Source organism: Cryptomeria japonica, chromosome 3 (assembly GCF_030272615.1).
Source record: "Cryptomeria japonica chromosome 3, Sugi_1.0, whole genome shotgun sequence".
NCBI lineage: Eukaryota > Viridiplantae > Streptophyta > Pinopsida > Cupressales > Cupressaceae > Cryptomeria > Cryptomeria japonica.
Genome location: NC_081407.1, coordinates 399,306,117 through 399,312,933, shown reverse-complemented (window position 1 = coordinate 399,312,933; position 6,817 = coordinate 399,306,117). Strand labels below are relative to the sequence as shown.

Sequence of the window (6,817 nt, the reverse complement as noted above, 5' to 3'; positions counted from 1 at the left end):
ATTGTCTCCATCATGATTGTGTTGTTTCTGTTGTGTAACTCTTGTTGCACGGTCCAGATTGTTCTCTTTGAGGACTCTCCTGTCGTCACTACACCATCCGTAATATAGGTCCAAATAAAGTATCATCACGTGTCCAAAACAAAAATAAGGAATGTCCATGTCCATCTAACAAAAATAAGGAATGTCCATGTCCATCTAATGATGGGCATCACATCATAGTTATTTTTTTATGAGGACGAGATAGTGCTTTGAGTGATTTTTTGCAACAAGGTAGATCTGTGAACGTTGTTTTCCAATTTGAACCTTATCCTCCCAATTCATGACTTTTATTCATGATTTACACTAACAATGATGAAATTGAAATAAAAATAAATAATCAAACATCCATTCGATATAATAACATTCGAAAAAGAGCTCGCATGAGTAGGTGAGTTGGCTTGGGTGGCAGGCTTGCTCCCCATCGGTCCCAGGTTTGACTCCCCTCTTGGATTTAAGAGGGGGGTCTGTGTGCAGGCTACAAATTCACTGCCCATGGACTAGTCTCATCCCCAAGATTTCCCTTAAGTGGAAACGTTGGGCTAGGGCCATGGGGATTGGGGATACCCTGGGTACCACAAAAAAAATCGAAAAATAATTTATTTCATTCTTTAATCATCTTTTTAAACTAAAACCTGATAATTATTTATCTATAGTAACTGTTAGAGTTACCATTAAGGTTGGGGTTAGGATTCAGTTAGGTTTAAGGTTAAGCTTTAATTTGAATTCAATTGTGGTTAGGCTTAGGTTTAAACTTTAATTAGGGTTAGGATTAGGGGTCATTTGAGATTAGGATTAGATTGTGGTTTTTATATGGTTACAATTAATGTTGTCATTCAATTAGGGAAGAGTATATATTGCTAGGATTGAGGTTACATTTTAATTAGATATCTTTGAGTGACATATTTTATATAGTTTTTTTGAAAATATAGGCATAAAATACATCAAGATATATATATATATATATATATATATATATATATATATATATATATATATATATATATATATATATATATATATATATATATATATATCCCATTTACAAATTTTCCATCACCAAAAAATAAAATTAGACAAAATTAAAATTCACTAAAAAAATTGAAAAATAAATCTATTACAAATTTGCAATTTTTAATAAATTTAATTACAATTTTTTGAATACATTTAAACATAAAAAATATGTCGAAATAATTAAATTCAAACATACATTAATAATTAAAAATCTAAATAGATATTTTAAAATATTGAGATTTTAATTTATTAAATTTTAAAAAAGTTAGGCTCATTTATTCTTAGCTTAAATTTTTTATTAGAAAAGTGATAATTCAATTGAGTATTAACTGAAGTTTTGTTAACAAAATTTTTTATTGAAGATTTAAAAACAATCAAATTGTAAAGTGGACTAAAATCACTTAAATATATTTATCATGTTATTAAAATTTGGAATAAAAGAAAAACATATATCTTATTGATAAAATGGATCGAGGGAATTACGAAAACTAAATTGATAAGATGAGAAGAAAGTTAGACATGTGCAAAACTGATGAAAATTATTTTAAGGTCCACCGGACTAAATATAACCTATGGAACTAAATATAGCCTATGAGACTAAATGTAGTGTTCTTAGAAAATATAATTGTACACCCACTTTAATACATTTTTAGTTGTAAGCATTAAAATAAAAAAATAAAAAATATAAACAATTTGAAAGCAGAAAATGGAAATCAAATTTAAATTCAAAATAGATGCATTGCTGGGATATTAAGCCTAGATGACCTTCTGGGTGTCATCTCTGTTAAGCCTGGATTTTGTTGCTGAATGGGGTTAGTTATATATAATTTTTATCGATTTAGTTGTATGTTATTTGCATTTTATGGAGAACAGATATCTGTGGCAGGCCGTATAATACTTGGCACACTCATTTTATAACTTGTCTTTATATTTCTGCAAATCTCTACACAGCAGCACTCTACGTGTCCTTATGAGTTTTGGTTTATTATAGTATAAATAATGGGATTATGTAAGGTGAGTTACAGGAGATTTTAATGGAGGCTGGGGCTATTGGACTGCTTGCTCGTCTTCCCTCCCCTGATGATCTAATTAAAAACATTAAGGTAAGTTTTTATTTGTTTTCGATTGTGGCAGTGTGATTATTTAATTACATTTAAGATTGAGCTTTCTCTTGAAACCTGTAAATGAGTTTCATAGAAAAAAATTAATCCAACATTAATCAGAAAGTCTATTTTAAGCATCCGTTTTCTTTAGATGAAAATTTTAAGCGAGTTGAATCAGAAAATCATTAATGGGGTTTTAAGTAAATGAGGCACGGCCATGGTCATTTTACAGAACTAGATTTAATGTCCTATTTTTACTGTTTGGGAAATGTAAATCTAGAAAATAAAATTAGTAGTCAGACCCCCCAAAAAATAAAAAATAATAAAAGATGCATTGGCTTCGTGATGATGGGAAATTCAAGGGCGGGAATCACAAACATTTCGATACAGTCCTTCATTTGGCTACTGAAATTTTGAAAAAATGGGCAAAGTGGGGGGGAAATTTTCTGCATATGCTGATTGCTATATATGAATTTCAAATATTGCCTAAACCACTTTAAGAGACTCGATCATGTCTACCACTCACACCTACAGAAATCTTGCTATAAGATTTGATGATAAAGGGACTTGAACATACCTATAATTAATCATCTGTTTGCTCATGCAAATTTAAGGAATTGTTAATTACCCAATAGAAAACAATCTGATAAAATCCTTTCCTTGGACTTCAAAACTTATTTATTAATATGAATGATGTTAAATACAAAACAGTACTAGTTTTTGAAATTGATGAAAATTTGTTCACAGAGATAAAATCCATGGAGGAATACTGATGCAATCTAGCCTCTAAGCCTAACTACATAATTACAACTCAAAACAAGACAAGTGATGGTTGAAATCTCACACTGAATCTGTCAAAGACGAAGAGTACAGAGGCTAGGGAAATGAAGTTGAAAATAGTGGTGAAGAAAACAAAAGCACGCACAACTCTAAGGAAACATGAGTGTAGCAGAGAACGCATGAATTGAATTCGTCCTTTATATACTGTTGGTGAAGAACTGACTGATTAACAACTATCTGGATGCCCTAATTGAAATAACTGTAGTGCTTTACTTGCTTTTGGCCACTTGTTTTTAAGATGACTCAGCTGTGGACTTCCACTTTCCTTTCTTGTGTGAATTTGGCCTTAATATTAGCAATGCTGAGTTTTTCTTCACCTGGATTACCATCTTAAGTATTTTGTAACTCCGGAGGGTAGGTCACTGGCTAGTTAATATCCTGAAGTGCATGCGCCTGGGCATAAACATTATAATGCACGTAGTATGATTCACTGCATCTTTTTAAATGGATCTCATGTTACATCCATTCTTGATTTATTGTCTTAAAACCTTTCTTGTATTGCAGTGGTTGGTGCCCGTCTTTCTCCATTTGTTCTGCCTTCAAGGTTTTAAGTTTTTAACCGTGTAAAAATAGCACTTACAACCCTGTGAATATTGTCCACAACAATGTCCATGTCTTAGTCATTCAAGCTGCAAAGGGAGTGACAAGGAGAAACACCCCTAAATGGAATTAGCTGAGAGAGGGTAAGGGACGAAAATCTCTCCACATTTTCTAATCTCTCTTGCACTCATGCTAGTCATGATTATATGAGAGCTAGAAAAGATCATCCTGTCCAGTGCAATTGTAATTTGAATTCTGCAAGACATTACACATGCTATGTTAAGGATTTTAGTCACATCATTGGATATGATGCCAATTCTTTTGAAAAAAGAACCACTCCATGGCCTTGCCACATGCATGCCAAACAATTTACTATATACTAGTTTGTTAATCTTGTCAAAATGGCTTAGCTGGGGGCATCATTGATGGGCTTACCTGATCTTTTAGCAAGTCTTCTTTGTTGTTATTGGGATGCTAGGCTAGGGGGTAAGCATATACTCTGGTGAGGTCTGAACTAACACACTGTGTTCCTGCTGACATGTTAAGTTGTAGGGCTATGTTGAAATAATAGCACGAGCTATGTTGTAGGATTACTTACAGCATATACTCTGGTGAGGTCTGAACTAACACACTGTGTTCCTGCTGACATGTTAAGTTGTAGGGCTGTGTTGAAATAAGAAATAATAGCACGAGCTACGTTGCAGGATTATTGTATGGTTTGTTGGATTTAAATCATATTAAGGTCTTCATGCTTCTGTCTAGAAAGTTAAGACATCAAAGATACTGTAACTTTGTAAATTTGTAAATATTAGCTAGTTACTATCAAGAAAGGGATATACTGATTTTTTTTAATGGTTTTTCTTAAAAGATGATATATTTTTTATTTAAATATTTTTGAAGGTATAATTGAAGCATGCTAGCAAGATAATTGTCGATTATGGGAAACATAGTGAGAGCTAGCCAATATTTTGAGCTAGCCAATATTTTCAATTTTGCTTATGTTTGCACATGTTTACCAGAAATAAGGAATGGGAAATGACAACCACATCAGCAATGTGAAGAGAAAAAAGGTTAGAAGGGCTACAAATGAGAAATGTTTTTTTTATTATAAGTTAATATCAACTATTTTATCAAATATGAGATGGTAATTATGTATCAATACATTATATGGTAAGTTATCAAAACAAAAACATGTTGAATATGGTCAAGACAAATTTCCTTTGTATAGAAGTGCATGTTGGGACGTGTAGGACAGATACAAAGGAAGTGGAAGTTTAGGTAAAAGGAAGGAAAAATAAGCAACAAGTCTATAGCACTGTGACAGTCAGAATTGATCATCCAATACCAGAGAGAAGTCTTGAAGGAGTGTTGAGTTGGTGATTGTTTACTGTGTCCAATTCGAGACAATGATAATTTCATGCGGGTAATTATTTATTATTCCTGTACAAATACAGTCCATTGTATTACAAGAGTTGGGTCTTCTCTCTAACATGTCAAATTCCTTCAATTATGTGTGCATTTCTCTTTGTTAATCAATTTGATCTTTTGGTTGTGAACATATTGGTATCCTTAGTTTTGAAGCTAGGGATGTCTTGACTAAAAAAATAATAGCAATTTTGGTAATTTACCTAAAGAAGATTATGGAGAAAAATTAAGGCTTCCATGCAAGATCCTTACATATATTCTTTTTACAAATAGATTGTCACTGCATCCACTCCAGCAGACTTGGAGATTAAATGTTGATAAATATTTATACCAGTTTCCAGTGTTCTATGACTCTGATAAGGAGAAAATATTTAAGCAGCGTAGGAAAATTGAAGGACCTGTTTCTGAACTGGTACTCTATCATAAGGTATATAAAGAGTAGAATTGTTAAATTGTTTTCTATCTATTGTCATTGAAATGCCTTTTTTCTAATACAGACTTGATTTTTTTGTTGGAGGAATGGATTAAGGTCTTTGAAATGCACATGGGGATGGCATCTACTTGGTGGATTTGTAAAAAAAGGGCACATTCTAACACAAGAGGATACTGATTTGTACAAACATTATAAGAACTTGAGAAAGCAACATGTTGAATAGATTTCCAACGGAGGGATGATGCCCAAAGACCAATACCAGAGCAATACCAGAGCGAAGGCTTGAAGGAGATTGTTGAGTTGGTGGATACAAGGTCTGGTTGTTTAGTGAGCCCAATTAGAGATAATTTCCTGCAAGTTATTAGTTATAATTCCTTTATAAAGACAAGTAAACTATATTGCCAATTTGCGATAATTTCCTCCGGGTTATTAGTTGTAATTCTTATACAAAGACAAGTAAATTACCAATACAGTCCATTGTATTACACTACAATGCCGTGTGCACTGCTCTTTGTTAATCAATTTGATCTTTCAAGAAAATGTAAAATATTATTTAGCAAAGTAAAAGAGAAAAAATAAATAAAAATAAATAGATTAAGTTGTTTTTAAAGTTTAAATGTCTGGTTATCTTTGAAAGTTTATGATGAGAATATATTTAATTTAATTTTGAAAAAGAAATAATATCAATGAAAGAAATAATTTTTTGATTGTAAGTATCATGAAAGTAAATTGTTTGATTAAATGTTGGTAAAAATTATTTAAAAAATAAATAAAATATGAACAGTACTAACCAAGAAAGTTATGTTCATGCAAGATGAAATTACCAAGACACTGACCTTTGAGGTACAATCAATTATTTTAGGTTCTTTACCTTTTTCAAAAGGAAAAAGGATAATATTAGAGGATATGATTATTGGATCTCTAGGATTTTGAGTCAAATTAGGGGTAGGGAAAGATGTGTAATGTACACTTTTCATTCTTGAGAGATCATAGGAGCTTGATAGAACCACGAAACTAGTTACTCTCTAGGAATCCATTTAATCATGGTATAAATCTGTAACAAGTCTTCCAAGGTTTGTCAATAATAAAATTTGAAGAGTCAAATTTTATCTCATGGATGATGACACTTGTCTCAAATATTTTGGAGTGAAAGTTGAATGTGAGCACATTATCAAGGATATTGTAGACAAGATTTCATGTGGGAAATAAAGTCTAAATTAGGCATTTAATATTGTAATTAACTAGATCATTGACATTTAATATTCTAAGTGGGAAATAAAGTCTAAAGTAGGCATTTAATATTGTAATTAACTAGATCATTGACATTTAATATTTTAATTAACTAGATCATTGATTATGGAAAACTTAGTAAGGGAACTTAATATATTTTGTAGTTTGGAATCTATATGTACATAATTTATTGTCA

General features: G+C 31.5%; 1 long non-coding RNA gene across 2 annotated transcripts; it reads left to right on the top strand.

Annotated features, from left to right (window-relative positions):
• The first annotated feature begins 1,967 nt into the window (after positions 1-1,967).
• LOC131047906 (uncharacterized) lies at positions 1,968-5,915 on the top strand. Of its 2 annotated transcripts, XR_009106304.2 has the most exons (4): positions 1,968-2,153; positions 4,553-4,603; positions 5,232-5,385; positions 5,476-5,915. It is a non-coding gene; the product is annotated as an uncharacterized LOC131047906 (long non-coding RNA). The 2 variants fall into 2 exon arrangements; XR_009106305.2 differs by lacking the exon at positions 4,553-4,603 and having other exon boundaries at positions 1,973-2,153.
• Positions 5,916-6,817: the final 902 nt, after the last annotated feature.